At 47.8% G+C, this 21,969-nt stretch overlaps 1 protein-coding gene across 2 annotated transcripts in view; it reads left to right on the top strand.

Moving 5' to 3' along the window:
* Nucleotides 1–21,969, top strand: part of CRYBG1 (crystallin beta-gamma domain containing 1) — a 1,845,005-nt gene that overhangs the window by 1,086,404 nt on the left and 736,632 nt on the right. The gene's annotated exons all lie outside the window — the stretch shown is intronic.

The following is a 21,969-nucleotide window of genomic DNA, read 5'->3' as shown; positions in this document are numbered from 1 at the left end:
CTTACGCTTTGTCGCAAGTCGAGGGTAGCACACCCGCCGAGTGTGATGAGGAGTTAAGCGACGACCAAGGCTCCACTTCGGATGCCATTGACCTTACATCAGCGCGCTCTCGCTCCATGACGTCCGTTCCCGGCCCCGCTAGACACGACGAAAGTCCTCTATGGGGAATGTACATCCTGGTGACGGACGCCAACAAAACTCACACAAAGCACACAACCCCCAGTTCCGCCTTGACGGGTCAGTCGAAGCGTTCCACTGCGCCAACTGGTAATGTCGGATATTTCGGCAGCACCTGCCGATCCGCGTGATTGGCAGCCCTCCCCGCAACTGCGACAGCGGCATGCGTCCAGGCAGTCTAAGACGAAGGGCGCCAGCACCAAAAGCCACGCGGATGTCGAGATGCCTCAGAAGAGAGAGATGACGCTGCTCAAGGCCCCAGTTGCGTCGAAATCTACGCCACAACTGCCTACACAGCCCAAACACCTCCCTGCAACGCCGAACATCAGGGAAAGTATTGCTAAGATCATTTCGACAGTGAAACAAAAGGACAAGGCTAGGGACGCGTCGAAAGACACGTCGAAACACCAGGAAGAGCGGAAAGATTACTCTGAGAGTCCTCTATCCTTATCTAAGACTCTAGGTGAGAAATCTCGACGTTCTAAGGAGAAACATCATCAGGAAGAGCCCTTTCCTCCTCTAGACTCCTCTGGCTCCTCATCATGGACCAGAGAGAAATTTGAGGGTTGCATGAACAGGCTGGAAAAGTTTGTAGAATTTTCAGAAAAGTTTGCTCCTAAAAGGCCTTGTCAAGAGAGCCCTTATACACCTATGGCTAAGTTCCAGAGGACTTCTGATCCACTTCGTGAGGAAGAGTTTTTTGACCTTACTGGTGACGGAGTTCCTGTTGACCCATACCTACAGGATGATGATCCTGCTGATGATCCTACTGATCTCACACAGGGATGGGTGGACGACCAGCCAGTGGATGACCCATTTTGGGCGTCCCCTACCCCGGAACCTGACACCTTATGTATGGACTCCCCCCACCCCCACCATTACGTCAGGCATCACCTGTTGATGACCAGATGGTGTTTAACACCATTGTAGAGAAAGCAGCCGAACACTTCCAAATTGCCAGGCAGGAGTCAGTGCCAGATTCAGATTTTGTTGAAGACTTTTTAAAGGAGAAGCCTCCTGCCAGTCAGGCTATCCCATTACTTCATTCTGTTAAAAGGTGCATTGCTCCTTCATTATTAACGCCCTCACAAACCAGGGCAGTTAATCCACGGGTGGAAAAGCTTTTTCACCTCTCCTCCACTGACCCCCTCTACATTAGGGGGCATGCCTAGGTGTCCCCTTGTCCATAGGCGAGGTACTGCCTGATAAAGAATGTAAGAAATTGTACGCTCTGGGAAAGAGAATCACCACTGCGGCAGCATACTCCACCTGTATAGCCAATAACACCACGCGGTTAGCCAGCTACTTGGATGTTCAATGGAACCTGCTGCCGGAGGGCCTACAGGACGTCCCTGAACCGGCGCGTACTCGCCTGATTACGATTGTATCTGAGGGTAAGCAGGTGAACCACACCATTCTAAAAAATAATGTAGACGCTGCTGAGACAGCGGGAAGGTCTTTAGCCCAGGGTACCCTGCTAAAACGTCACGCTTGGTTGAAGAACTCCGGGTTCAAGCCAGAGACTCGGGCGTCCTTAATCAACAAGTCGGTGGAGTACTCCAACCTGTTCGGCAAGGCCGTTGATGAGGCGCTGGAAACAGCACTAAAGGAACACGAGACTTTGAAGACTTTGAACCAAATGACTCCATAGAGCCTTTCAACAGAGAGGGGGAGGTTCTCGTCGCTCCTTTCATGGGCAATCCTACTCTCTCTCCCCTCACAACCAATATGGTTCTGGGAACAATTGGTCCTCAGGACAGGGTTCTACCTCCACTACCCCGTATCCTCCTGGGCAACAACGCTGTGGGAAAGGAAGTGGCTGTAATTCCACCCCAGAGGCTCCCCGGCCTCCAGTTAGAAATGACTTTCAGATCCGGGTCTCCTCCCATGCCTCCCCGGTCGGGGGACATATAACATCATTGCTGCATGCATGGGGGGGGATTACAACAGACCAGTGGGTGCTCAAGACCGTCACCCATGGGTACTGTATCGAGTTCAGCCGACCACCTTGATTCAGACCACCGAGATTAAGACACCTAACACCAGAGCATCTAAGGAATCTGCTGCAAGAGGTCGAGATCCTGCAGGAAAAAGGCGCTATCGAAGTCGTCCCTTTTCTACAGGTAAACAAGCATATTTATTCAGTGTACTTCCTTGTACCCATTAAGGATCACACCATGCGCCCTGTGCTAGACTTGCACTCAGTGAACAAATTTGTCAAACCTCGAAGGTTTCGGATGGTGACACTGCAAGAGGTAATTCCTCGAATAACGCAGGGGGATTACATGGCAACATTGGACATGACATGAAAGATGCATACTTTCATATTCCAATGTTGCTGGCACACAGGAAATATCTAACCACAGGTTCACGATAGAGGACAAGCACTACCAATTCAAGGTCCTCCCCTTCAGCATTGCCTCAGCCCCAAGGGTGTTTACAAAGGTACTGGAAGTGGCAGCAGCATACCTGCGCAGGCAGTCCATTCCAGTTTACCCTTACCTCGACGAATGGCTTATAACAGGGGATTTCTACGGAACATGTTGGTCCAGTACCCAAAAGACAATAGGCTTCTTATTCAGTCTAGGATTCTCCATAAACGAGAAGAAGTCCAGCCTAGACCCCAGTCAAGTGAAGCAGTTCTCGGGGGCCTTATTTCGGACAGAGGACGGCCTCGTCTTCCCCTCCAACGAGAGAGTACAAAACATTAGGAATGATGGCGTCCTGCATTTACTTGGTTCCTCACGCACGTTTACGTATGCGTCCCATGCAAGAGTGGCTCAACACCCAGTGGTGTCAGGCCAGTGGACAATGGGACGATCTAGTGGTTGTCTCGGCAGCCCCAATTCTCTCTCTGCAGTGGTGATCGAGGGAAAACCTCTTGAAGGGGAAAACCTTCACCACCGCCGCAGCAGAAGCCACTCTCATGACAGAGGCATCTCTCAAAGGGTGGGGGGGGGGCTCACCTGTTTCTGCAAACGGCGCACAGCGTTTGGTCCCCAGCAGTAGCATCCAACCACATAAACCTGTTGGAGCTGTTAGCAGCATTCAAAGCACTGAAGGCCTTTCAGCCACAGTTGCAGGGGAAAACTGTCCTGATCCTCACAGACCGCACCACAGCCATGTCCTACCTGAGCAAGCAAGGGGGCACTGTCCCAGAACATTTGGAAGTGGGTTCTCAAACACAAAATGTTCCTGTTATCCCAACACTTTCCAGGGGAACTCAGTCTTCTGGCGGACGCGCTCAGCAGAGACTTCCCACTGCCCTTAGAATACGAATGGCGAAGACATCGTCTCCAACGTTATCGCAGAAGGGGGCTTCCCAGAGGTCGACTTGTTCGCAACTCTGGAGAACGCACAATGCCTAGATTACGCCTCCAGGTACCCTCAGAACTGATCCAAGGGGAACGGTCTCTGGATAACATGGTCAGGGAAATTTCTTTACGCTTCCCCCCCCCCCCGACTACCCTACTGAACAAGATTGTGCACAAGATGCACCAGGAACCAGTCACCATGTTATTGGTGGCCCTGATGTGGGCCTGCCAACCCTGGTTCTCCCATCTGATGGAGATTTCTCTTCTCCAATGAAACTGCCTTGCCATACAACATGCTATCTCAGGACAAGGGGGAAACTCTTCATTCATGCCTGCAAACTCCGAACTTAGCGGCCTGGCTCCTGAATTCATAGAGTTTGGGCACCTTCAACTTCCTCAGAGATGCATGGACATACTTAGGAAAGCGAAAAAACCTAACGCCCGACATTGCAAGAGCATCAATCCCATTGACTGCTCAGCTACTCATATTGTGTTGTATCTGACTCACTTACTAGACTCAGGCCTGGTTTTTAATTCCCTGAAGGTTCACTTAGCTGCACTCTCATCCTCAACTATATCCCAACAAAAGGTGTTGTGGTGGAAGATACCAGTTATTAAGGCATTCATGGAAGGGGTTAAAAGGATTCATCCCCCCATTTCTAACTCGCTCCCGGATGGGACCTGAACGTGGAATTATCTAGACTTATGGAGTCTCCTTTGGAGCCTATGCATAAAGCGAGTCTCAAAGCTCTTACATACAACACTGCCTTCTTAGTGCCAGTCACTTCAATAAGAAGTCAGTGAACTACAGGCCTTTTCAATTCTAGACCCTTTTGTTACGGTTCACAGAGATAAAGTCTTTCTGCGCACTCATCCTCGATTTGCGCCCAAATTTATTTCCAAGTTCCATTTGAACCAGTCTATAGAATTGCCAACTTTCTTCCAGAACCCCACTAACATGGCCGAGAGAAGCCTACACACACTAGATGTGCACAGGGCAGTCATGTACTACCTGGAAGAACTAAACCACTAAGAAAGACGATCCAGTTTTTCGTTTCAGGGCAGCTGGTAAAGAAGGGGATCCTGTCTCTAAATCAGCCATCTCAAGGTGGATTGTCAATTACATCACACTCTGCTATACTCTTGCTAATAGAGAACTGCCCTTCAAGCCTAGAGCACACTCTACTTGGGGCACTGGGGCTTCCATAGCATTCATTGCAAATGTTCCCCTAGAGTCCATTTACAAAGCGACAACCTGGAGTTGTGTACACACCTTTACAAAACACTATTGCCTAGACATTCATTCTAGGTCTGGTTCTGAGGTGGGACAAGCAGTACTAAGACATTTTTTCACTACTGTTCCTTCTCACATCCCACCTCGAACTCTGGGTACTGCTCGCTACTCTATGCACAGCATGTGATTCTAAGCAGATCAACAAACATCAGAAGATATGCATTACTTACCGTAATAGCATTTCTGATGATTGTATCTGCTTAGATTCACATGCGCCCACCCCTCCTCCTTGCTCAGATGGAAGGAACATGGACATCTTACTACTATTCTCTCTTTTCTGTACTCACTCATGATAGTCATAAGGCTCCCTCACAGCAGAAAAATACAATTGGAGGGACCTCGACAGGTGAGGGATTTTGGGTGCACTACACGTCGCGTTAGGAATAGTGTTTCAGGCACGCCTAAATTGACGTCCCCTTTCAGTCATCAAAAGACAAGATGCAATACTCTGCGGTTCCCACTAGATGTCAGACTGTATGCACAGCATGTGAATCTAAACAGATACAATCATCAGAAATTCTATTACGGTAAGTAATGCATGTCATATCCCGCCACCCCTTTACTCAGGGTATTTGTCCCTTATTTTCTCTTTACTGTGGCTCTTAAGGTAATGGATAAGTATAACTCTGTTTATTATGTCTGTAGTTAATGTGGATCTGGTTGCTTATTTTCAACAGTTAATACAAGTCTTTTTCCCTCCATGTGAAAGACCACTATCCTAGTTCCCTCATTACTATGAACCTTTGCATCTTGTACTCATGGTGGCCCTGAATCATGCTGTTCCCATCTTCATCTTGTATCCTGGCTTGCAACATTATGTGTTACTACTGACTTCTGCAATTGTATTCACTCTCCATTCTTGCTTCTCCACTCTTTTTGACTGCTTACTCTCTGTTCTCTCCTCCTTTCCCTTCTCCCTTTTCCTATCTCCTCCCCTTACTTTCTTCTATGCACTTACTCTATCAGAATTGTCCCTGGACCTAATATGATAGCAACCTCGTCTGCTTCCTCCACCCTCCCATTACTGTTTGTTTCCTCCCCACAACCCCCACAGCACTATCTGAAATGTCGCCAGGCCTAGTATGATAGTCGCTTGTTTTGTTCCTTCCCTCCCTTTCTGCACCCCTCTCCCTCACCATTTGTTTTTCTCCGGCTCTACCAGAAATGTCATCAGGCTTTTTCTGACATTTCTAGTAGAACCTGTCTTGTTTCCATTTCCTTCCCACTCTCCCCCTCCCTTCCTTATCCATGTCTTAGCTCTTGCACTATCTGAAATGTCGTCAGGCCGAGTACGATAGTTAATTTCACATCCTTACTGTTCATGGCCTGTAAGAATGTGGTTGTATTTTCCCTTGTTCCCTCCCTTGCCTTGAAGCGCTTTGAAACACATTGTGTATAGGCGCTATATAAATAAACTATCATATCATATAACCTGCTGGTTTCAGTCCAGGAATCGGTCAAATGTGAAAGTCGTTAAAGTACAAGTGTGCTTCAATTTGGTCATGAAGAAGCTTTTGCCCCTACTGCACCCAGAGCCACCACTAAACTGTTGTAGAGTAAAAGTTAAATAATCGACAGGTATTCGGGAAATCTGTCCGTGCTTAATTGGAAAATTCCAACCTAGCTATACCCTTCGATGTGTTCAAGTTGCCAGCTTTAGACTGTTACATTTGAGGAGCTCAGCTCCCGAGTGTTAAAGCTGAACCTGCTGGCAGTTAGGCTACTCCTTTCACCTTTTGGTGTCTAGCCGAACATGGTTAATGTAAGCACAGTGTTACCTCTGAACCCTGTACTAATATTTGAGAACATTTGGTTAATTCAATGTACTCCCTAATTTACCCGGTCTCGTAATATCCAATAATGCAGACAAAACACTCATAGACAGTAGAAGGTTCATCATTGTAGGTGGCGTGTGTTAGGCATAAACCTGTGCAGTTCCCTCTGGGACCACTGCAAAAGATTTAAGACTACAGGTGTTTGGCAGTAAACCCACTTGGTAGCAGTCTGTACCACACAGATTCACTTTGAAGCTGTGGCTGAGCAGTCAGACTTCCCTCAAGAAGAGTTAGGCAGTATACAGAGTATTCACAATGGGTCAAGAGAACACAATAGACCAAGTAAACACTTGACCAGGGCTTGGTGTAAAAGAGATATAATTATTTATTTGAAACCACATCTAGTAAAACACACAGGCACTAATATCAAGCAGTTCAAAAACACGGTCACTAAAAGATATACACTCCCTTCAACGATTAGTTAGACAAGTCTTAAGTAAAGCAACACTTATTTTCAGACAGCGGTGAGCGCTTAACGAAGATGGCACTCTAATCAATCGGTTTAAAAGGGAGAGAAAGGCAGAGCAAAGATAGAAACAGATCCCAACACTTTTGGAAGAACACAGTAGGAGAAGAAGGCAGGTTAAAACCGTAAAGTCAAAGATAACAAGCCCGGACCCACTTTAAGAGGCTCCGGTCGAAATGTGTCCAAGGTCGCATGGTTCAAAGTGCCAAAAAGTCTTGCGATCAGTTCAGAAAGAGTTGGACCAAAAGAAAGGGACCAGTTAGATGGTCAAGGCGGCCAGCCCAGTCCAGAAGGTTAAGGGATTATTATTACCTTATAGCAATCTTTAGAAAGGGAGGCCTGGCGGACACGGTACCTTAAAGTGGTGAGAACACTCCAGCGGGGGCAGTTGTTCCTGGCAGCGGATGCAAGTCGGTGCTTCGTCCGGGGGAAGAGAGGATCTCGTCGTGGAGGAAGACAGGAGTCTGTTGCTCTGCCAGGGAAGAAACCAGCCGCAGAGTTTCTCAGGTACAAAGAGCGGTCTGTTGATTCACGGTTCAGTGGTGAGTGGCTATCCGGCCGCTGGGGTGCTTGGCACGGGCAGTTCGACCACAAACCTGTCTGGGGTGCGAAGAAAGAAGGTAAAACTGGTTGTGCCCACCAGTCAGGGGAAGAAGCCTCTCCAGTCGGGAGATCTTCTCTGTCGTCGGGAAGTGGTGAGTCGGTCCTGCAGGGCTCCACCGGTGGTGTCGTCGTGGTAGGTTGGCTCAGCTTCTCCCTCGTCGGATTCTCAGGTACTGTGGCGACTTCTGAAGTTCCAGTCCCCAAAGCCCTGCTTTTATGCAGCATACCCCCATTCACTCAGCCTAGCTGTCAATCAAACATGCTAAGTGGTGAGCCGGCCGGCTCACCACTTGGGCCAATCACACAAGAGTGCGACTTGAGTTACTAAGGTAACTCAGTCCAGGGTGCCTAAACCCCCTCCCACACCCCCTGTGGTACCCAGACAGAGTGGCACCACTTTTGGAGGCTTCTGTGGAGAAGCCCGCCAAAAAGTGGAACAAAGGGCTCGACTTGGGTTGGAGTGACAGAAGAGAACACAAACGCCATTTTAGAATCGAGTCTTGGCAAATAAATACCAACCGGCGAATTAATATGAATTAAATAAACCGGCGGTATGTTCGAGGCTATGAGAATTAAATAATTAAAGTTGGTAGCCTCGAACAATGGGAAAATCCCATAGGAAAATATTTGCGGTTGAATATAAAAAGTAGTTTCCACTGCCACCAGCCAAAACTCGATCAGGGGGGACGGAGACGTGCCCCCTCGACTAACAGACCCCGGGGCAATCGAATTGCCCCGACCAGTACATCCACAATATGATGGTTTGTACTGGTTTCTGTTAATAATTTGGGACTAGTAAAGCCAATGGTGACTTTACATGCCGTGGGAGACAGTAGTCAGTCCCAGGGTATGGAGTCTACGGTGGGGTGTCACTATGACACCCCTGTGTTACTGCACGGAGAGTGCTGTGTAACACACATAGTAAAAACACATGAGACCCTATGGAGTAAAGGACCCCTAGCCCATAAGACACATAAGCAGTCAAAGGAACACCATAAATCATGTCCAAGAGTGGGAGAAAAAGAGTCTCACTCTTGGCAGGAGAAAAAAACAAACTCCAGAATTCGAGCAAAGCTGCTGGGGGACTCACTAGGTTAGGAAATTCAGCCTAAAGAGAGAATTCTCCCTAACAGCGTGCCCCTTTATTAGACGGTAGGCAACCCCTGAAATTCTAATGGATTGTGTCCTTCCACAGATTTCTCATCTTAGATGTATTTGTATCCTGCTTTGCAGTCTGAATTTTTTTCAACAGGAGAGGCTGCTGTGCGGCTTTGAGTCGATGTCCATCGACGCTTACCATTCCTGCATTCGGATGGGACGTCGATGACCGTATTAATAGCATTCAGTGCACCCGTCGCCTCTTCCTCATGCACAGCACGCTCTCTGAGCGGTTCAACTCACCTCCCAAATTCTCTACGACTAACATTGTAATTCTTTTTTGTGATCTGTCATGATGCCTATGCTAAAAACAGGCTTTAAGAGATATGCGCACAGTGACTCAAAGATGTCGACCACTGGTCCGCACAGGATTTGTCTCTGGCGCCTCGGCGAAGAACAAAAAGTCATCGAATGTGGCTCCTGCCAATCAATGACCAGTAAGGCCTTTTAGGCAAGAAGGCCAATGCTCACCCTAAGTCGGTCGGTTTCCAATTCTCCGTTTTCCACACCTTCCAAGAGAAAATCTTCTCAATCTATAAGTTCCACCACAGACAAGTCTCCAGAAAGTCCCAAAAACTGCTCTAAGCATTCCAAAGGATCGAGATCCACGTGCAGTTCCCGTCACTCTTCTTCGTCGTCATGGAAGAAGTCGAAGAAAACGCCATTGTTACTCTCGTTGGCTTCGTTTTCCCGATAAGACCAGTTCCCAGGCCGAATGGGAAAGGTTCTGTGAAAAAATGATGGAAGTATTCTCGACGGCAGCCCCTCCTGGTCCTTTGAAAGAGCCGAGAAAGGCTTTTGATCACACAGCGCCTTCCAAAACCGGCAGGGAATCAAGTAGGCTTCGACCCACACCCAAAAGCCAGAGTCTGAAGTAATGTTAGGGAGAATTCTCAGAAATGTGCTAATTCCTCTCTACCTTTGAGACACCCAGCAACTTTGCTGGATTTTGAGGACTTTAATTTTTAACCTGGAGAGAGTGAGACCCCTTTCCCACTCTCTCATGTATTTTAATGTGATTTTTAACTCTTTCTTTTGGTTGTGGAGTCTGACAAACTCCATAGGCATCATCTTTTTACATGGTGTCGCACAGCACCTTCAGTGCAGTGACACAGGGAAGTCTTTCAGATTTCCCAAAGGTTTAAATAACTTCTCTTTGAAAAACTACTGTTTGCAAGAGCATTGAAGTGAAATTAACTTTACTTCCACTTGTAACTTTCTAGACCCAGCACACACTATCCTACAATAGGGTGCTGGAGGGGTTACTTAGTATCTCCTTTGTCTAGTCTCTCATGTAACATTTTTTATGTTACCCTTTCCTCGATGAATGGCTGGTGGCAGTGGTTTATGTTTAACTACTGTGGTGTGCATTTACCATGGGCTGCGTTTGCAGCTGCAGTGAAGCACCCAAGCGTGCCACCGGTCTTCTTTTTTTGCCATTTCTTTGTGGAAAGGTCCTTATTGAGAGATACTCTGCACGCCAAATCAGGTTTGGTCCCTTCGTTCGTTTTATCTTTGGTGGGATTCATGAGTGAAGCCCGCCTCTGGCTCCAGGGTGTCTGGCGGGGGCAGCAAGCGAGGGAGGTGCCCGAAACTCGCTGTGCTTAGTCTCCTAGGAGACAGGAATGCACGTTTAGGTGATTGGCTGGCTGGGTGACTGACAGCTAGGCTGGAATGAATGGCAGAAACCTTCTTAAAAGGCAAGGCTTTTTGGCTTGGAAGGCAGAGTCGACCACTGGACGAAGGAATCCAAAGAAGAAATTGAAGAGGACCTGCTGCAACTCCTGGACCGCTGGTTTGCCCGGTGAAACCCTGCTGCTGTGCTGAAACTCCAAATTCATATTGACAGAGAAGCCTCTGCTAGGACGACTTCTCCCTTTGAGTTTGTGGGACCAATCAACTCCAAATTAAGCCACCTGGGCATCTGCTCGGAGCTGGTTAAAAGTCCTCTGCAGTTGCTGCTGGAACCGAATAGCCAGGGAAAGGAAAACCAGATTGTGTGCTTTGCTGTTAAGCTGGCCAAGAGCTCCAGGAAGATCCTCCGGACTCCCAGGATGCAGGACTGACCGAGCCTGAGCCACCTTAACAGAGTGCAGAACCTCAGGTGCAAGGAAAGCCCATCTCGATAGCCAGGGTTGCTATTTGTGGTAGATGCGAGGAGCTGAAACACTGAAGTGTCACTTATTTGAAGATTGCGAGTTCCGGTCTGTGACGCCACGTTGCAGTGCAGGCATCGCCAGAAGTCCCACAACTGAGGCCCAGGAACACCAGGATCAGCAGAGCTGCAAAGGAACAGAAGCCATATTCTGCACATTTCTTCAATCTAAAGGTACTGTACAGTCTAAGAACTTACCTCTTGTTGTGTAATCTCACTTGTACTCGTTGGAGACTTGTCTTGGTTACTCTGTAGAGTTGCTGTCCGCTTCCTTACTTCACAAGCCTAATCAGTTTGTGGCCCTACTTTGATTTCTTCTTTTCTACAAAGACTTCTAAACATTGTGCAAGATTTTTACTTATCTGCAAGAAGTGCTTCAGTTCACCTTGACTTTTGCTAACTCAACATTTGGTTGTTCTGGCCCCTGAATGACTCTTCTCTGCTTATGTGTTGCGTCTTCCTCCCAGGAAGTGGTTGACTGACTTTGCATTTGGGGGTTATTTTGAAAGTACTTACCTGCTTAAGAATAATTGTGTAAATACTTGTCCTATTCTGAAACTTCTTTTCTTTGACACTCCTCTGTAGAGTTTTCTAAATGCAACGGTGATATATTAATGTCACCAGCACCCTAACTATTGAAGTCACCTGAGGGTGTAGGTAGTGTCTGTGGGCCATCCCAAAAGGGTACTTACTAATTTAGAAATATTAAGAGTGTGTATGTTGGAGTGTGATTTTGTGTCACTATTATATTGCCCCTTCTGAAGAAGGCTTACTCGGACTTTTAAATACATTAATACTTGTTTAATCAAGAAACCTTGTGTGTAAGAGTTTATTTGAATACTTGTCACTGTGAACCTCTGTGTAACTCCCCTACAGCTCACATCGACCCCTCTTGAGATAAGCCTGGCTGCTCAACATGCTACCAAGCTGTGTAGCGCAGACTTATACCAAAGGTTGGGTTTATATTGCCAGGAGGTCGGAGTTGTTGTAGTGCACCCAAAGGGTACTGCATACAATCTTGCCTAACAAGTAGCATCGACCACTGAGACGCCATTGAAGCCAAAGGCTTCTGTGACTTCTTCCTCAAAGGAGTTGACCGGGACGTCAACCTCTGAGCCATTTTCAAGCTAAATATCTCAATCGAAGACCATTTCTTCAAATCCTTTGGGCCTATTTTCGAAGTAGAGGAGGAGGGAGACGTCATACCTTTTCAGGTAGGAGCATTTTAGAACCCCCTAATGTTCCAGAAGAGTTGGTCTTAGATCAATCCCGTCTAGAGGGCCTACCTACTTGTCTGAGGGAAGCCAGTGGTCTGGATACCTCCCTTGAAATTGAATTTAACACGTGAAATGTCCATTCTACCCAAATGTGGCCTATAAAATGGTTGAATATTTGCCCTGTGGGGGGTGTCCTGCAAAGGACATTACTCAAGATGATCTATGTGCTGCCCTTACGTGCAGCACTGAAAAATCCCATTTTGGAAACCTGCCAAAAACCAGACACCAACCTGGCTGTGAACAAGGAGTTAGCAAAGAAGTACAGACCTTCTTCTTTGCACCCTGACTTTCTTTCCAGGCACCATACACACGAGAGTTTGGTTGTGCAGGCGGTTACCTCCACTTCAAAGGCCGCATCTTACCCAACCATGCCCCTGGATAGGGATGATAAAAAGGTATGATGCACAAGCAAAAGGGGTATTCTCTGCTGGAAGCAGGGCATTAAAAGCCATTAATGCAGCTTCTGCTCTAGCAAAATAATCCTGTACATTGTGGAATGTGATTTCCCAAACTGCAGAAAACATTCCTAATGGTGAGATGAGTGATGGGTTCAATAACCTCATTAATGATGGTAAAGAAACCTCTTGTCAATCATTAAGTCAGGCCTAGATGTGGCAGACTAAGTCGATGTATGGGCTGTAGCGCAGTGTTTAGGAGATTTGCTTGGATGTGCAGGTTTGTGTGTGCCCCTGTTGTCCAGTCAAGGACAATGTTCCCTCTAAGCTATGTACATATGCGCTTGCTCAGCTTCCCTCTGAGTGCTGGTCAGAAGAGTTTTAGCAGCACACGCAGACAATTCCCACCTTCTCAAGAACTAATAAAAAGGCGCAAGAAACAGTAGTTTTATGTTGGATGTAATATGAATAACGTTCAAGCACCAGAATTTCCATAGCTAATGGTGCTTTAGCAAAAGTATTGGCCACACTATGTAACTCAACTGTCAGCTCAAATATGCAAACTCATACCATGATTTCTACTCTTTGTACATAGGAGGCACTTTGAAGGGGTACCCTTGCAAGTTACTGCCTTTATAAAATTAAGCCCTACTGTGACAAGTCCACACAGACCAAGAAGAATCCCAACCCACGACTATACACTCAACCCTATAAGATGGAGTAATGAGGTTCAAGCCTCGGTATCCAAAAATCACTGCTGATGGATACAATCTATCAGTAAGAAGAAGACAGACTGCCCGCTAGTTTTTTGAATAGGCAATTATTTGTTCAGCTTCTTCTACTTTAGCATTGCTAATGTGACTCTATGTAGAGAGCAACATTGCAATATCATCTACTTGGTCTACAAGCAAATTATAAGTATGGAATGTCTGGTACTACTCATACATAGAATTAGGGCAATGGATATTCAAACCGCTACATTGCTTTTCACATAACCTCAATGCTTTCCACGTTTTCAGATTTCCATTGGGCATAGACCTTAACAAATGCAGTGTAATTCTCTTATATACAAAAAAGGTTCCACTGAGCACTTATATAATTCTATCCAACAATATTAAGGATGTTGCAAACAATCTGACCATAATATCACGGCGAGGCTTTAAGTAGGTTTTGCTTCCAAAGTATTGACCCAAGGCTACTGGATATGCCCTTTGATGGGTGCAACCTTTTTGGACCAAAAGCGGATGACAATCTAGAAAAGCTACAAGGTTCAAAGGCTGCAGCAAACCTTTGGGGGCAGCCATTTGTCAGCCACAAAAACACCTGCCTTTGCAGGCTTGGATATGGCATTCCTTTCGTTATTAGTCCTCTTTTAGCTACCCAGAAACCAAGACAAAGGAGGTTCACATGTGCCTCCAGAGGCCATTGAGGAAAAACTGCTCAGGCAGTATTCTCCCATTGTCCTCTGCCACAGCCCCAAAACCCCTGCGAGCGCTTTACTCACAGAACCCCTGTGGGAGGCAGATTGACCCAGCATCTGCAAGAATGGCATCTCCTTACTTCAGATGCATGGGCACTAGAGACCATGGCCCAACGGTACTGTATCTGCAAGACCCCCAGATTGTCCCCCGAATGACGCATCTCTATGGGAACCAGATCTGCTCCTTCTACAGGAGATTCTTTCCCTGTTAAAGGAAGGTGCCATGGAGAAGGCACCTGTATCAGAACAATGCCAGGTTTGGTACTCCACCCATTTCTTGGTTCACAAGAAAGACTGAGGACTGCGACCTATTTTGGACCTGAGGCACTTGAACAAGTTCTTCAGGAAAGACATTCAAAATGGTCACTTTTTCGCAGATCCTCCAGGCCCTTAAGCTCCAGGACTGGAAGGTGTGACTCGATCTTCATGATTCTTATTTTCATATGCCTATCATCCCAAGCACAGAAGTACCTGAGGTTCGCCATTGTCAATTCTCACTATCAATTTTGAGTACTTCCTTTGAGGCTCACTTCTGCCCTCAGGGTCTTCACTAAGTTGATAGCGCTGGTGCAGCGAATCTAAGGAGGGGAGGTATTCACATCTTTTCCTACCTATACGATTGGCTGATCAGAGCTCGTTCTCTCAAACAAGCTCTGGAACATCTCAACCGCGCCTGCCACTCTCTCGACAAGCTAGACTTCCCCATCAACTTCAAAAAGTCCCAGGTGACACCTTCTCAAAAACTTCAATTCATTGGAGCAGTTCTGGACTCTCTGGGAAGGCTTCATCTCCCGAGTTGAGGGCTCAACATATCTTGCAGATGGTAACAAGATTTCAGAATGTCCAATATCTACCGCCTTTTGACTTTCTGTGGTTGCTGGGCCTCACGGCATCCTGATTTTTCCTGGTGCCAGATGCCTGCCTAAGGATGATGTCCTCCAATGGGCCCTCAGATCCCAAAGGTGACAGTTCTCAGGCAGGGTGAATGATCTTCTTCAAGTCCAGAGCAAGGTCGCACAGGTCCTCCTGTGGTGGGCCTGCGAGGAGGATGTGATGATAGGGGAACCTTTTTAGAAACCCTGACCAGAAATAACTTTAGTTCTGATGCTTGTTAATCTGCTTAGAATCACATTCTTTGCATATAGTCAGACATCCAGTGGTCACCGGAGAGTATTGCATCTTGTCTTTTGAGAATCCAAAGGGGACGTCCACATGGGCGTTCCTGTAACACTATCTCTAACGTGGCGTGTAGTGTACCCAAAACCCCTCACGCATCGAGGTCCCTCACATTGTTTTTTTCTGCCCAGCATACTCGTTGCCTTATGCGGAGCTTGTCCAGAGAAAATTGCTATTGTTTTCTTCGACCTTTGGTCAGATATATATATTAAAGTTTTAGTATATTATCCTACCGTCCCTTCCATCGACGGCTGTTCCAGTCTCTGCCGAAGACGGTCTAAGGATCTTCGACAGACGGTGTTCCGGTCGGCGCTGCCAACTGCGCGGCCGGGCCTTCTGGCCGGCCTACACAGTAGGGAGAAAGGGGTCGGGGTGGACATTTCACTTTTCTGAGAATGCCTTTCCCTTTCCTCTCTTTGTTCCCTGGGTCTCTTCGTCACCAATTATTTCCTCAGCTATGGAGAGGACTCCATTTCGGTTTTGCCCTGTTTGCTGGGCCAAATTTCCTTGGAAAGATAAACACCGTAAATGCAACCAGTGTTTACCCCTTCATCACAACGAGACGGGTTGTGCGGCTTGCAAACTCCTGCGCCCGAAAACCTTGAAGGAGCGCCGTGTTAAGTGGTGGGCGGCTTACGGAATGTCGCAGGCCGAGTCTAGTTCTCCCGCTGCCACAACCGCTGATTGTGTCGAGGGGTCGAGTGACAAACAAGCTTCCGATTCGGAGGCGATTGACCTCTCGGCAGAGCACTCTCGCTCTGTGTCATCTGTCCCCGGCCCCGCCAGGCAAGTCTTAGGTCCTGCTATCGGGAATGTACTCCCCGGCGACATAGAAGCACATGTTCCCCACACTAAAGACAACCCCAAGGACGGCTTTGACGGTTCAGTCGAAGCGGTCGGTAGCGCCAACGGGCACACCAAAGATTTCAGCCCTGCCCGCCAACCGTCAGGCCTGGCAGCCCTCCTCGCAACCGCAGGTGAGTCTTACGACAGGGACTTCTAAATCAAAGGGTGCTGACCCCAATACCCAACAATCCGTCGAGACGCATCGAAAGAAAGCGTCCGTGACCGAAAAAGACCAGGTTCCGCCGAAAGTAGTCACGCAACCGGAGACCCAGACCTTGGAACTTCCCGATGTTGAGGTGATTACCGAAAGCATCGCCAGAATCGTGTCGGCGGATTCTCACAAGCAACGGTCCAAGGATTCATCGAAACAGAAGGAAAAGCACAAGGATTCCTCGAAGTCCAAGGAATTACCGGAACCTACTGAAAGGCCCACGGATGAACAAAAGGACACGCGTCCGCTGTCAGAACCCCGAAAAGACTTTTCGCAAGCTCCTGAAGGGATTTCTTCGACGTTAAAGAAAAAATGTCAACATTTACAGATGGAAGATCCACTAGAGGAGCCCTTTCCACCACCGGACCGCTCTGGTTCATCTGTTTGGACCAGAGAAAAATACAATTTGAAGGCTGTATGGACAGACTAGAGCGGTTTGTGGAGCTCTCTGAGAAGTCCACACCCAAAAGGTCTAGGGAGGAAAACCCCCTTCTTCCTGTGACTAAGCTGCAGAGGGTCTTTGACCCTACTCAAGAAAAGGAAGAAGAGGAATACATGTATGACCTCACTGAGGAGGAGGCTCAAAATGAAGATAACTTTATCGACTCTGAGGAGGTCCACTTAGTCCCCACTGAAGGTTGGGGAGTGGATCTGGGCCCCATTGATCCTCGCCCTTGGCAGTCACCTCCTCCAACACCGGAACCTGATGCTTTGTGCTTGGACACCCCTCCAACCACCCCCACCCAACAGGTCTCCCCAATTGACGATCAAATGGCTTTTAATGCCATATTGAGGAAAGCAGCAGAACACTTCAACATTGCTACTCAGGAAGCTGTTCCAGAGGCTAATTTTGTGGAAGACATTTTGAAAGAAAAACCACCTGCCAGCCAAACAATTCCTCTACTAAGTTCAATTAAGAGATTAGCCCCTTCTTTATTAACACGTGCACTTACTAGAGCAGTAAATCCGAGGGTTGAAATACTTTTCCGACCCTCCCCATCTGACCCCCTCTACATCAGGGGTCATTCTACTCCAGATTCATTGGTTGTTACAACTACCAGAAAAAGAGCAGGGGTTCCCCTATCTACTGCAGCGGCACCCCCTGACGAGGAATGTAAGAGACTTTACGCTCTGGGGAAAAGGATCACTGTAGCGGCGGCTTACTCCACTCTCATCGCCAACAATACAACGCTTTTGGCCAGCTATGCTGATGCGCAGTGGGCCAAGCTATAGGAAGGCCTTCAAGAGGTCCCGGAGCCACTGCGAGCCCGTCTGCTCTCGACAGTGACAGAGGGCAGGCAAGTGAACAAAAGTATGCTAAAAAACACTTTGGATGCAGCAGAGACGGCACGAAGGTCTTTGGCTCAAGGTACCCTCCTGGAGGCACGCATGGCTTAGATACTCTGGGAGGAGACCAATTTATTTGGAAAAGCAGTGGATGAAGCCCTCGAAACTGCAAAAAAGGAGCATGACACGCTTAAGACTCTGGATCAGATCACCCAGAGACCTTCACAAAGACGGGGAAGTGGAAATAGATGTTTCTTTCGGGGTCAACATTTCCCTCAAAATCAACCCTAGATGTTGAGCCACTACTTCATTGGACGCATGAGCAAGTGTGCGTGAGGAACCAAATAAATGCATGACGCCATCATTCCCAACAGTCGCATAACTTTGCGTACTGTCACCTCTCGACTGGCTACATATTGAGGGATTTGAAACAGCATGTTTGGACCCTCTCGGAGGGATAGACGAGGCCATCCTTTGTTCGAATTAGAGCCGCTAGGAACTGCTTGACCTGACTGGAGTCTGGGCTGGATTTCTTCTCGTTGATGGATAATCCTGGACTGAATAAAAGATCCATAGTTCTTTGGGTATTTGACAGACATGTTTCGTACGAGTCCCCTGTTAAAAGCCAGTCGTCGAGGTAAGGATAAACTGGGATGAATTGCCTGCGCAGGTGTGCTGCTGCCACTACCAGTACCTTTGTAAATAACCTTGGTGCAAAGGCTATGCTGAAGGGTAGTACTTTGAACTGATAGTGCTTGTCTTGTATCATGAATCTGAGGTATTTTCTGTGCGCCAGCAACATTGAAATATGAAAGTATGTATCTTTCATGTCCAATGTTGCCATTTATTAACTCTTGCAGAGGGACCATACGAAACTTTTGGGGCTTCACAAATTTGTTCGCTGGGCGCAAATCTATTACAGGGCGCATGGTGAGATCCTTTTTGGGTACAAGGAAGTACACTGAATACCTGTAGAAGAGGTACGACCTCTATGGCGCCCTTTTCCTGCAGGGTTTCCACTTCTTCTAGGAGGATTCGCAGATGTTCTGGCGTCCGGCGTCTTGCTCTCGGCGGTCTAAACTGGGGGGTCCTGCAGAATTCTAGACAGTACCCGTGGGCAATGGTCTTTAGCACCCACTGGTCTGTAGTTATTCCCTCCCATGCTTGTAGAAAAGATGTTAGCTGGCCCCCGACCGGAGATGCATGGGAGGGGGACCCGGAACTGCAGGTCATTTCTGACCTGAGGCTGGGAAGCCTCGAGGGGAAGAATTCCGTCCCCTTGCTTTACCACGTCGCTGCCCCCTTGTGGGATATGGGGTGGTATAGTTGCTTGTTCCTTGGGGAGAGGACCAGTTGTTTCCTGAGCTGTATTGACTGTATGCACAGCGTGTGAATCTAAGCAGATACAAACATCAGAAATGCTTTTACGGTAAGTAATGCATGTCTTCTGATGCTTGTTAATCTGCTTAGAATCACATGCTGGGCCTATAGTCCGACATCTAGTGGTAATCACAGAGTATTGCATCTTTCTTTCGAGGATCGAAAGGGGACGTCGACATGGGTGTGCCTGTAACACTATCCCTAATGTGACGTGTACTGTGCCCAAAATCCCTCACACGTTGAGGTCCCTCAGATTGTTTTTTTCCGCCCAACTAGTTGGTCGCCTTATGCAGAGCTCGCAAGAGATTTATTGCAAAATTAGTCACTTCTTTTTCCCACGACCGTTGGTCGTCTAGTCTCGACTTTCATCTTCGACGACTACTTCGGGGACCACTAGGCTGAAGACTTCCACTGCTTTCGGCGACTGGTGCCTTGGTCAACTCTTGTCAACCACGTGGCATCGGCCCTCCGGCCAGGCCTATACAGTAGGGAGAGTGGAGCCCCATGGTTTGATTCTCTGAGAATGTATTTCCTTGTCCCCTCTCTTTCCCTTTCTGGTCTGGCTGCCGCCTTTTATCTCTGCTATGGAGAGGACTCCATTTAAGTTGTGTCTGTCTTGTAACGGAAAATATCCTTGGAAGGACACCCAATGCAATAAGTGTTTACCTCGTGACCACGAAGAGCGATCAAGTAAGTCTTGCAAACTTTTACATCCTAAGACGTTAAAGAATAGGCAGACAAACCGGTGGGCGGCCTACGCGATGCAGGCAGAGAATAGTTCCCCCATAGGCGCTGTCACCGAAAGTGACGAGGACTCTAGTGGCAGCCGTAGCTCTGATGTGGAGGCCATAGACCTTTCAGTGAAACCGTCCGGTTCCCAGTTGCCCGTCCCCGGACCCGAAAGTCAGGCCGCCAGTACTGCTATGGGGAGATGACATCCCGGCTACAGGGGCACACCCGTACTATCAAAGGCTAAACATACAACTCCACAAGCTCCCTCGACAGATAAGTCGAGGAAGCATCAGGTGCCATCAGGCCCAGCGAAAGTTTCAACGGCGCCTACCAATCCTCACAATCAGCCGCCCTCCCTGCATCCGTCGTCTCTGGATGCGTCCGGGCATTCCACCCATAAGGGCGACTCTTCTAAAAAAAAAAAAAAACATGCAAGCGCTGACGCGCCGTCTTAGAGCGCATCAGCCCCAATCCAGCAGAGCTACGCAAGAGTCTTGCAGCTATTATTTTTGGCGACAAACAGACCAAAAGGCACCTCCTCTCGTCGAGACGAGTATTCTGAAGGGTCCCAACCCTTCGCTAAGATTTTGTCTGATAAGTCCCTCCCTCCAGGAGAGCCTTTCTCTCCTCCAGACCCCTCTGGTTCATCCCTGTGGACCAGAGTGAGGGTTGAGAACTACATGGACAAACTTTCACAGTAGACTTTTCTGAAAAGTTTATTACCCCCAAGAGACCTAGGGAGGAGGATTCCTGTCCTATTTTACCAAAGGTGCAAATGTTTTCAAGCCAGACACTTGCTCACCAAGAAGACATTTTGAGTACTCAGAACCAGAAGAGGTATTCGAGGATCCCTCTGGTCATGAAGATAATCTGTTTGGGCAGGACACACCTGACCAGTAACCAGATTGGTGTCAGGATGAGCGTGCAGAAGAAACACCTTGGCTTTCCCCCACTCAAACTACTGACCTAGATGCCATTTGTCTGGATCCTCCCTCCTTGCCTGTTGACGATCAGATGACTTTTACTGCACTCCTGAAAAGGGCTGCAGACCACTTCCAAATTGCCACATTGTTCTCAATGTCTTTGCAGACTGGGGCTTCCCAGAGATCGACTTGTTCACAACTCTGGAGAATGCACAATGCCCAGATTACGCCTCCAGGTACCTGGAGAAGCGCTCCAAGGGGAACGGACTCTGGATAACAGGGTCAGGGAAATTTGTCTCTGCTTCCCCCCCCCCCGAATCCCCTACTCAACAAGATAGTGCACGAGATGCACCAGGAACCAGTCAGAATGATTCTGGTGGCCCCGATGTGGGCCCGTCAACCCTGGTTCTCTCATCTGATGGCAATGTCAGTCTCCCCTGCGAGGAAGCTGCCATGCCTGTACAACATGCTGTCACAAGACAGGGGGGTAACACTTCATCCATGCCTGCAAACGTTCAATTTGCAGCCTGGCTCCTGAGGTCATAGAGTTCGGACACCTCCAACTTCCTCAAAGATGCATGGACAAAATTGGAGAAGCACAAACACCTAACACCAGACATTGCTATTCCAACTAATGGAAACGCTTTGGCATCTGGTGCAATGCCAAGAGCATCAATCCTATTGACTGCTCACCATCACATATTGTCCTGTACCTGACTCACCTACTAGATTCAGGCCTGGTTTTCAATTCCTTAAAGGTCCACTTAGCTGCACTTTCAGCTTACACCACGGTCCAGAAAAAGATTTTGTGGTTGAAAATTCCAGTGATACAGACTTTTATGGAGGGGGTTAAGACTTCATCCCCCTATCTCCAATCCAGCTCCCGGATGGGACCTGAATGTTGTACTAAGTAGACTAATGGGGCCTCCCTTTAAACCTATGCATAAGCCTAGCTTTAAAGCACTCACACGACCGCCTTCCTAGTGGCAGTCACATCAATAAGGAGAGTAAGCGAACTGCTGGCACTTTCAGTTCAAGACCCATTTGTCACGATTCACAAGGATAAGATGATCCTGCGCACTCATCCATGATTTGCACCTACATTTATTGCGAAGTTTCATGTGAACCAACAGAACTACCCACCTTTTTCCAGAACTCCACCAACGTGGCAGAAAGAAGCCTCCACACACTTGATGTGAGGAGGGTGGGGATCTATTATCTGGAAAAGACAAAACTACAAAGGAAGACAAATCAGTTTTT

The sequence above is a fragment of the Ambystoma mexicanum genome, chromosome 4p, assembly GCF_040938575.1.
Source record: "Ambystoma mexicanum isolate Mex_15411 chromosome 4p, UKY_AmexF1_1, whole genome shotgun sequence".
Lineage (NCBI taxonomy): Eukaryota > Metazoa > Chordata > Amphibia > Caudata > Ambystomatidae > Ambystoma > Ambystoma mexicanum.
The sequence above is the reverse complement of the archived record's forward strand: the minus strand, read 5'-3'. Positions and strand labels throughout refer to the sequence as shown.